At 41.0% G+C, this 10,637-nt stretch overlaps 1 long non-coding RNA gene across 1 annotated transcript; it reads right to left on the bottom strand.

The window, feature by feature from the left end:
- Nucleotides 1–7,184: 7,184 nt before the first annotated feature.
- On the bottom strand, nt 7,185–10,116 carry LOC122764956. Its single transcript, XR_006359913.1, has 3 exons — nt 9,995–10,116; nt 8,780–8,847; nt 7,185–7,598 (listed from the first exon to the last, which is right to left on the bottom strand). It is a non-coding gene; the product is annotated as an uncharacterized LOC122764956 (long non-coding RNA).
- Between the last annotated feature and the right edge of the window lie 521 nt (nt 10,117–10,637).

Here is a 10,637-nt window from a genome sequence, read left to right as displayed (position 1 = left end):
ACAGTTTTTTCAAGACCGCTCCTTTGACTGGCTGCTCTGTGTTCGGGGGCGGGGCTTGTGTTTTTTTGTTTTTTTGTGGTCTCAGACCAGCTCAGGAATGTTCCAGATCCAGACTCAGGCTCTGTTTCAACTGTTTATTCAGGCTCAGACACTGAAATCTTTCCCATGTTTGGCCACAGTCGCCACTTGCGCTCTCACAGTTAGCACGATAGTGCCGCCGACTGCTATGAATCCCTCAGCAGCGCAATAAGCTGCGCTCCTCAGGGAGGTCAGAGGTCAGGAGTCAGTAGAGTCCAGGGAACCAAACCATCAGAGTTATTTGTTCCTTCAAAATGAAACTAGTGGGGACATTTAAGTTGCTGCCATTAAAGTAATAACAGTAATAACAGTGATGATAGCATCTGTGAGACGCAGGTCAAGTCCACTTGGTTCAGTGTTGAACTTCAGCACTAATGTGTGTGGAGAGCAGCTAATCTGCTGAGTCATGGTTTCTGAAAACAAAGTTTTGAGAAAAATCTGACGTTAAAGGTGCAAAACGTCTGTTTCATCTGCTGCTAAACATGGTGAAGAGCTTCAGACAGACAGAGGTTAGCTGTTAGCACGCTAAATATCTTCAGACAGGCCCAGGGATAGCTGATAGCATGATAAAGAGCTTAGCTATTAGCATGCTAAAGAGCTTCAGACAGGCCCAGGGTTAGATGTTAGCATGCTAAATTCTTCAGAAAGGTTGAGGGTGAGCTGTTAGCACGCTAAATATCTTCAGACAGGCCCAGGGATAGCTGTTAGCATGCTAAAGAGCTTCAGACAGGCAGAGAGCTAGCTGTTAGCATGCTAAATATCTTCAGACAGAACGAGGGTTAGCTGTTAGCATGCTAAATATCTTCATACAGGCCGAGGGTTAGCTGTTAGCATGCTAGGTTGAGTTAATTAGTCAGCACTTGTGTTGTTGTTTTTCCTGATTTAATGTATATATAATGTAATTTATATATATAGATACATTGTTATATAGATAAAGTGTTATATATACATTGTTATATAGATAAAGTGTTATATAAAGATAAAGTGTTATATAGATAAAGTGTTATATATATGAAGTGTTATGTATAGATAAAGTGTTATGTATAGATAAAGTGTTTTATATAGATAAAGTGTTATATATAGATAAAGTGTTATGTATAGATAAAGTATTATATATAGATAAAGTATTATATAAAGATAAAGTGTTATATATAGATGAAGTGTTATGTATAGATAAAGTGTTATATATAGATAAAGTGTTATGTATAGATAAAGTATTATATATAGATAAAGTATTATATATAGATAAAGTGTTATATATAGATGAAGTGTTATGTATAGATAAAGTGTTATGTACAGATAAAGTGTTATATATAGATAAAGTGTTATGTATAGATAAAGTGTTATATATAGATAAAGTGGTATGTATAAATAAAGTGTTATATATAGATAAAGTGTTATGTATAAATAAAGTGTTACATATAAAGTGTTACATATAAAGTGTTATGTATAGATAAAGTGTTATGTATAGATAAAGTGTTATGTACAGATAAAGTGTTATATATAGATAAAGTGTTATGTATAGATAAAGTGTTATATACAGATAAAGTGGTATGTATAAATAAAGTGTTATATATAGATAAAGTGTTATGTATAAATAAAGTGTTACATATAAAGTGTTATGTATAGATAAAGTGTTATGTATAGATAAAGTGTTACATATGAAGTGTTATGTATAGATAAAGTGTTATATATAGATAAAGTGTTATGTATTAAATAAAGTGTTATATAAAGTGTTATGTATAGATAAGAAGTGTTATGTATAGATAAAGTGTTACATATGAAGTGTTATGTATAGATAAAAGTGTATATATAAATAAAGTGTCATGTATAAATAAAGTGTTACATATAAAAGTGTTATGTATAAATAAGAAGTGTTACATATGAAGTGTTACATGTATAGATAAAGTGTTATATATAGATAAAGTGTTATGTATAGAAAAAGTGTTATATATATAGATAAAAATTATTTATGTATAAATAAAGTGTTACATATAAGAGTGTTACATATAAAGTGTTATGTATAGATAAAAGTGCTTAACATATGAAGTGTTATGTATAGATAAAGTGTTATGTATAGATAAAGTATTACATATATAGATGAAGTATTATATAGATAAGAAGTGTTATATATAGATGAAGTGTTATGTGGGCTAAGTGTTATGTACAGATAAAGTGTTATATATGGAGAAATAAAAAGTGTTGTATGTATAGATAAAGTGTTATATATAGATAAAGTGGTATGTATAAATAAAGTGTTATATATAGATAAAAAGTGTTATGTATAAATAAAATTATTTTTATATAAAAGTGTTATATAAAAATTATTTACATATAAAGTGTTATGTATAGATAAAATTAGTATGTATAGATAAAGTGTTATGTACAGATTAGAGGTATTTATATACAGATAAAAAGTGGTGGCATGTATAAATAAAGTGTTATATATAGATAAGAATTATTATGTATAAATAAAAATTATTTTTATATAAAGTGTTATGTATAAAGATAAGGTGTTATGTATAGATAAATTATTTACATATGAGAAGTGTTATGTATAGATAAAGTGTTATATATATAGATAAAAAGTGTTATGTATAAATAAGTATTTACATATAAAGTGTTATGTATAAATAAGAAGTGTTACATATGAAGTGTTATGTATAGATAAAGTGTTATATATATAGATAAAAAGTGAAGTGTTATGTATAGATAAAGTGTTATATATAGATAAAGTGTTATGTATAAATAAAGTGTTACATATAAAGTGTTACATATAAAGTGTTATGTATAGATAAAGTGTAACATATGAAGTGTTATGTATAGATAAAGTGTTATGTATAGATAAAGTGTTATGTATAGATAAAGTGTGGTGTCAGTGAACAGTTTGACCAGCAGAGGTCAGCAGAAACAAGAGCTTTATGAAACAAGGTTGAGTGATATCATTTTATAATAAATGTGTAATAATAGGTCGTGTTTACAGAGAAGACATGAAACCACAAGCATGGCCAGGATTAGAACGACAGATAAAACCACACTCTGAAAAGAAATGGGCTAATTTGTGACAGGAACAGATGATAAAATCAGATCAAAGAGTGTTGAATCACGTGGTTTTCACTCCCAGTCTTTATTAAAACTGGCTTTTATGGTTTTGTTTTTTAAAACGTCCAGTTTTAGTCAAACTAGCACAATAATTCATTTGTTTGTGATGACATGTAAACCACACACACACACACACACACACACACACACACACACACACTGCTGCCTCCATCACTAAGTTCTAATCTCTGATTTTGTCTCCATGTTCAGATTGACGTCAGTGACACAGAGTGACCACAGGGGGCAGCAGAGCAGCAGCTCCTGATTGTCTCTGTGAGGCTGATTATGTATGAACACGCAGTTCGAAACGTTCTCGATTGTGACTTTGAGTTTAAGTGAGTGTAAATTCCTGATTTCTTCCCCGCTGTGTTTGCTGTGTGTGAGACGTCCGTTTGTCCATCAGTCACAGCACTGTCGGCTGTTGACATGACATTCAGCTGATGACGCCTGAGTCAGCAGCTGTGAAATCCCCATCTGTCGCAGGGAGAATCAGACCGGAACTCAGCGCCTCCAGGAACGTATGTTTACATCAGCCACCCTCACACTGATGCAGCGTCTGTGAACGAGTGAATGACCGCTGGACGTGTGAGGATGAGCAGGATGAAGGTGACGCCCAGCTCTGACCTGCTGGAATGTGTGCTCAGTAAATATGAGACAAACAAACAGAAATGTGGTCACATGTCTCTGTTTTTATCTCTTTGTCCATCTCTCCCGCGCTCCTGGCATTAATACTCCCTCTCTCTTTAAATAGTGTGTTAGATAAACATCAGTGTTTCTGCCATTTCTCTTCTTACTGTGTTTTCTTTGAGCGTGCACACGCGTGTGTGTGTGTGTGTGTGTGTGTGAGTGTGTGTGTGTGTGTGTGTGTGCTGTGTGTGTGTGTGTGTGTGTGTGTCCACAGGTCTTCCTGTCAGTCTGAAGACACACTTCAATAGAAAACCATGTTATTGTGTCTTTGCCGTGTTTACAGTTGGGTCTGGAGCAGTAAAGTCCTGGTTCAGGACCTGTTCTTGGTGATGGTCCTGAAGCAGCTCAGTTTGTTAGTGGAACCCTTGGGTCTGGATGTTGGGTTCTCTTCTCTGCCCGTCGTGAGCATTCTGCAGGTCTCAGCAGGTCCAGCAGGTCTATGTGGGTTCAAACATGGGTTCTTCCCCACCTTAGCGCCCTCCAAAGACTACCTGGTCCCAAAATCCAAACCTTTTGGATCCCACATAGACTTGCTGTCTCAAATGTTTGTCCATGTCCACAGAATGTCTTTCAAAGACGTCCTAAATTAGGTATCACATGTGGTTTTATGGGGAAGGAAACCAGGATATTCAAAGATTTTAAACCCGTCGCAGGACTCAGACTCTGGCTCAATAAAATGAGGACAAATCCAGGTTTTGTTGAGTGTGAAGTTGCTGGAAGTCCTGGGAGTTCCATTCAAATCCACATCTGAATCCTCTACCAAGTCCTCGCATCTGGTCTGGAGTTCTCTTTCCAGTTTGTGAATTGAACCCCCCCGCTCCCGCCCCCGTCCGTCCACTCCTTCTTTCTCTGTCCTCCCACACCATTTGTCCTTCATGTCTTCTGTGGGACATCAGTCAGGGAATCACCACACAGTCAAAATGAGTGATTAACTAACCTGTTAACTTACCACAACACGAGTCACTAGCAGTGCTGTGGAGCCGTCAATCAAACGTCCCCACCCAGGTATGTGTTCACGTTCCTGTGGATTAAACAAATACTGAACGACGAGTTTCTTTAATGATCTGGTGACAGACGTGTCACTGTGTGTGTGTGTGTGTGGATTCAGATTCTTCACAGATGAGACATCACCTGTTAGGTGTCCGTCACCTCCCTGCTTTGCTCCTCCCACAAGTGTTCTATTGTCTCTGCCGTCTTTTTTTAGCCCAGAACTTTGACTTGTCTTCAAACTGCAGCAGGCGAGGTGGACGTCCAAAAACAAAGACGTGTCGTTCACGTGTCTTCGGTCTCCTTAATGACACTAACTGGTGATGGTGGTAAGCTAACAGTTAACATTAGCATTCACTGTAATACTAACCTAATAATCAAAAATACTTATCTTTTAAAATTAGCACCAAGTCAATCAATTTGATGTCCTAATTTTAGCTAGCAAGCTTATGAGATCGGCCTGCATTAGCAACCCCTCGTAAACAACCCTAAAAAGTTAGATAACATTTAATGAAGTGAATATAGCCTCAAATTAGCTTACCCAATTCATCAGATAACGATAGCTATTTTAAGGCTATAAATAGCATTCAAACACTAACCAAGTCCACACTAGCCGTTGAGCTAACATAAGCAACCACTAATTAGAGTGTTTAAGTTAGTATTCATATTGCTAAGTTGTTAATGAACCGTTAAATGTGCCTTTTACCTCAATGCTAACAACCTGTTAATGTTAGTTATCTTTTAAAATTAGCATTCAGTCAACATCTACATTTTAGCTAGTAAGCTTGTAAGCTAAGTTACAGTTATATCATATTTAATCAAATTACATCAAATTACGTTTGCTATTATTTTAAGCCCACTAGCCGATGAGCTAACATTAGCAACCACTAAAATCTACTGATTATAATCACTGGTAAATAAAGTTAATGATGTGTTAAAGTTAGATAACATTTCAAGTTTAAAATTAGCTTCTTTTCTTAGCCTCAGTACGGAGATAAACAAACGGATGAAACCACTTCATCAGATAACGACTCCTATTTTTGGGCCATAAATAGCATTCAACCAGCTGAAGAGCTAACATTAGCATTTCATTGCGCTACATTGTGTTTTGGTCCACGTTCGCTCAGATTATAGAACATAATCATAATCTCTTTTCCCAGCTCCGACACACAGGTAGCAGAACGGATCACCGCTTGTCTGACTGACATCTCTCAGTGGATGTCTGACCATCACCTGAAACTCAATCTTGACAAGACTGAATTTCTTTTTCTCCCAGGAAAGGGTTCTCCCACCACAGATCTAACCATCACCCTCGACAACTCTGTGGTAACTCCTTCTCACACCGCAAGGAACCTGGGTGTGACACTTGACGACCATCTCTCCCTCACTGCCAACATTGCTGCAACAGCTAGATCTTGCAGATACATGTTGCACAACATCCGAAGGATTCGGCCTCTTCTAACCCAGAAGGCGGCACAGGTTCTGGTCCAGGCTCTTGTCATCTCACGCTTGGACTACTGCAACTCCCTCCTGGCTGGTCTTCCTGCATGCGCCATACGACCTCTGCAACTCATCCAGAATGCAGCAGCTCGACTGGTCTTCAACTTACCAAAGTTCTCCCACACTACACCGCTCCTCCGCTCCCTTCACTGGCTTCCGGTAGCTGCTCGCATCCGCTTCAAGACTCTAGTGCTTGCGTTCCATGCTACAAACGGATCCGGTCCAGCCTACATCCAGGACATGATCAAAACCTACACCCCAGCCCGCCCACTCCGCGCTCGCTGCCCCCTCACTGAGAGGATCGCAGAGGCACTCGCAGAACTCCAGACTGTTCACTGTCCTCGCTCCCAAATGGTGGAACGATCTCCCCATCGACATCCGGACAGCTGAAAGCCTCCACATCTTCCGACGCCGACTAAAAACACATTTCTTCCGACTCTACCTCGACTAAGACGAAAAAAACTTGTACATCGCACTTATGACTAGCACTTCATAGTTTGTTCTACTTGAAGCTCTTACTTACTTCTAGCTCTTATTTATACCCAAATGTTTAAATGCACTTTTGTAAGTCGCTTTGGATAAAAGCGACTGCTAAATGACATGTAATGTAATGTAATGTAATGTAATGTAATGTAATGTAAAAGTGGCTAAATCAAGCTAACAGGAGCCGTCATCCTACACAGCTAATGCTGAGCTAAATGCTAATGCAGTTTTAACTGATTTATCACATTAATCTGGTTGCTGTGATGATTAATTAAAGAATCATCAGAAACATCAGTGTCAGTGTAGCGCCCCCTGTGGACACCAGAGACTGAAGACATGAAAATCCATAAATATCAAAAGTGTCTTTATTCTTCTTTCACGTTGTACACAGATTATTATTATTATTGTTATTATTATGATGATGTAACAAAATAACAGTGGGTGTCTTCAATCAGGTCCTCACACACTGAGCGGGACATTGTTTGTCCTCCATCCTCCAGAGACAGACCCACTGTTGTCCCGCAGGAGGCGCCATTTATTCCACATTCTCAGATCTTGTGTCAGTGAATGTAATCCGATTACCTGTAATCTGATTACCTGTAATCTGATAAGTGAAAGAGTTTTTATGGTTTTAGCCGATAGGAGACGAGGAGACGAGGAGACGCTGTGATCTCTCAGCTCATTGGCTGCCACTGCTGATGACATCACATCACGGATGCTCCTCCCTCCTCACCGTCACGGCAAGGCTGCGCGTCCAGAGACTGTGAAGGAGACGAGGAGAGACAGAGAATTAGGTCAAAGGTCACTGTCAGAGACAACAGAGGTCAACAGGTGCTGACCTTTGGCCTACATTTCCCATAATGCATCTCAACGCAGGTGATACTGTCCACTGGTTATGAGTTCTATGGGTTCTGACGATAACCTGGTTCTCCTGGTTCTTCCAGGTGTAGTCAACTCCACTGTGGGTTCTCAGGTTCTACAGACTGTGGTCCTGCTGGTTCTCTGCAGGTTCTCTGTGGTCCTGCTGGTTCTCTGTGGTCCTGCTGGTTCTCTGCAGGTTCTCTGTGGTCCTACTGGTTCCTAATGGTCCCTGCTGTTCTCTGCAGGTTCTCTGTGGTCCTACTGGTTCCCTGATTCTCTGTGGTCCTGCTGGTTCCTGTGGTCCTGCTGGTTCTCTGTGGTCCTACTGGTTCCCTGTGGTCCTGCTGGTTCTCTGTGGTCCTGCTGGTTCTCTGTGTCCTGCTGGTTCTCTGCAGGTTCTGGTCCTACAGGTTCCTGTGGTCCTGCTGGTCTCTGTGGTCCTGCAGGTTCTCTGTGTCCTGCTGGTTCTCTGTGGTCCTACTGGTTCCCCGTGTCCTACTGGTTCCTGTGGTCCTGCAGGTTCTCTGTGTCTACTGTTTCCCTGTGGTCCTGCTGGTTCTCTGAGTTCTCTGGTCCTGGTTCCCTGTTCCTACTGGTTCTCTGGGTTCTCTGTGAATCCTACTGGTTCCCTGTGGTCCTGCTGGTTCTCTGTGGTCCTGCAGGTTCTCTGCAGGATTCTCTGCAGGTTCTCTGTGGTCCTACTTGTTCCCTGTGGTCCTGCTGGTTTTCTGCTGGTTCTCTGTGGTCCTGCTGGTCCTCTGTCCTCTGCTGATTCTCTGTGGTCCTACTGGTTCCCCGTGGTCCTGCTGGTTCCCCGTGGTCCTGCTGATTCTCTGTGGTCCTGAAGGTTTCATGTTGTAGGGTTCAGAACCTCGCTTTGGTCTTTGGTGTGACCAAAGAACCTCGCTTTGGTCTTTTCCTCTCCAGTGACTCACAACAAACTTTTGATTCACTCAGATAAAAAAATGCCTGAAAGGAAAATTCCTTCAAGTTCATGTTTGTATGAGTCTGACTGGTCACATGAGTGTGTGTGTGTTTGACCTTTGACCTGCGGCTCAGTGTGTGTGTGTGAGCGTCTCACCGTCTATCTCTCAGTGCAGCGCGGGCTGTTAGCGAGCTGCATCAGCAGACGAGCACATCGTCTATAATCTGTGGGAAAAAAACAACACACACACTGTCACAAGGCTCAGGGTCTGTTAGCCTAGCTTAGCATTTAGCTTGTATAATCTTGTTATGTGATATTTGTTCATCCATATTTGACAAAAATAAATAAATAAATAAATAACACAGACACACAGACACACACAGACTTTGGATTATGAATACATAATCCAAAGAGAAAATCAGTGATTTCAGCTCGCAGGTCACACACTAAGTTCAAATGTCTTATTTTGTCACCTGGGTTTTTAAAAACGTAATTCTGCTTTTAATTCAGATTTTCTTCAGTGACACTAAGTGTCCACACGAGGCAGCAGAGCAGCAGCTAAAATCACTGGTTCACATGTTTTCATAGACTGCTCTCAGCAGCAGTGAGTGACGACATGAACCTTCACAGGTGTGTCTGTGAGTCTGTGTGTGCGTGTCTCTGTGGGTGCGTGTGTCTGTCTGTGTGCGTGTGTCTGTCTGCATGCGTGTGTGTGTTGTGTGTGTGTGTCTCTGTGTGTGTATGTCTCTGTAGATGCGTGTGTCTGTCTGTGTCGTGTGTGTGTCTCTGTCGTGCATGTGTCTGTGACTGTGAGTGCGTCTGTGTGTGTCTGTGTGTCTGTGTGTGTCTGTGTGTGTCTGTGTGTGTGTGTCTGTGTCTGTCTGTGTGTGTCTGTGTGTGTGTCTGTGTGTGTGTGTGTGTGTGTGTGTGTGTCTGTGAGGGGGTCTGTGTGTGCTGTGTCTGTGTGTGTGAGGTCTGTGTGTGTGTGTCTGTGTGTGTCTATGTTATGTGTGTCTGTGGCGTCTGTGTATTAGTCTGTGTGTGTCTGTGTGTGTCTGTGTCTGTGAGGTCTGTGTGTCTGTGTCTGTGTGTGTGTGTGTGTGTGTGTGTGTGAGGTCTGTGTGTCTGTGTGTGTCTGTGTGTGTGTCTGTAGTGTCTGTGTGTGTCTGTGTGTGTGTGTGTGAGGTCTGTGTGTCTGTGTGTCTGTCTGTGTGTGTGTGTGTGTGTGTGTGTGTCTGTGAGGGTCTGTGTGTCTGTGTCTGTCTGAGAGTGTCTGTGAGAGTGTCTGAGTGTCTGTGTGTGTCTGTGTGTGTCTGTGAAGGTGTCTGTGTGTGTCTGTGTGTGTCTGTGTGTGTCTGTGTGTGTACTCACAGGCAGGTACAGTGCAGTCTCTGGTGTTGTGGTACAGTCTGTTGAACTGTTTCCTGCACTTAGGGTTGAAGGATAAAGGACCTGGAGACACACACACACACGCACACACAGATCAGTGTGTGTGTGTGTGTGTGTGTTGTTTATCACAGGTGGTGTTGCACGCACACACACACACTTATCTCCCTATCACATGTGTTAACTCCAACACAGATGTGACATGATGTAAAAACATGGCTCACAGCAGTCACATGACCACGTCTTCACTCACTCTCCCACACCAAAGCCCACAGAGACAGCTGCTGCTCCTCTGCTGCCTCGTGTGGTCACTTTGTGTCACTGAAGTCAATATGAACAGAAGATTTTAAAAATGCTGAATTTGACGACAAAATAAGACATTTGAACTCAGTGATGGAGGCAGCAGTGTGTGTGTGTGTGTCAGTGTGTCAGTGTGTGTGTCAGTGTGTCGGTGTGTGTGTGTGTGTGTGTGTGTGTGTGTGTGTGTCAGTGTGTCAGTGTGTGTGTCAGTGTGTCAGTGTGTGTGTGTGTGTCAGTGTGTCAGTGTGTGTGTCAGTGTTATTGATGATGTCAGTGTGATGATGATGATAGTGTGTCGAGTGTGTGTGTGTCAGTGTGTGTGTCGATG

The sequence above is a fragment of the Solea senegalensis genome, unplaced genomic scaffold (genome assembly GCF_019176455.1).
Source record: "Solea senegalensis isolate Sse05_10M unplaced genomic scaffold, IFAPA_SoseM_1 scf7180000017812, whole genome shotgun sequence".
In the NCBI taxonomy this organism is placed as follows: Eukaryota; Metazoa; Chordata; class Actinopteri; order Pleuronectiformes; family Soleidae; genus Solea; species Solea senegalensis.
The sequence above is the reverse complement of the archived record's forward strand: the minus strand, read 5'-3'. Positions and strand labels throughout refer to the sequence as shown.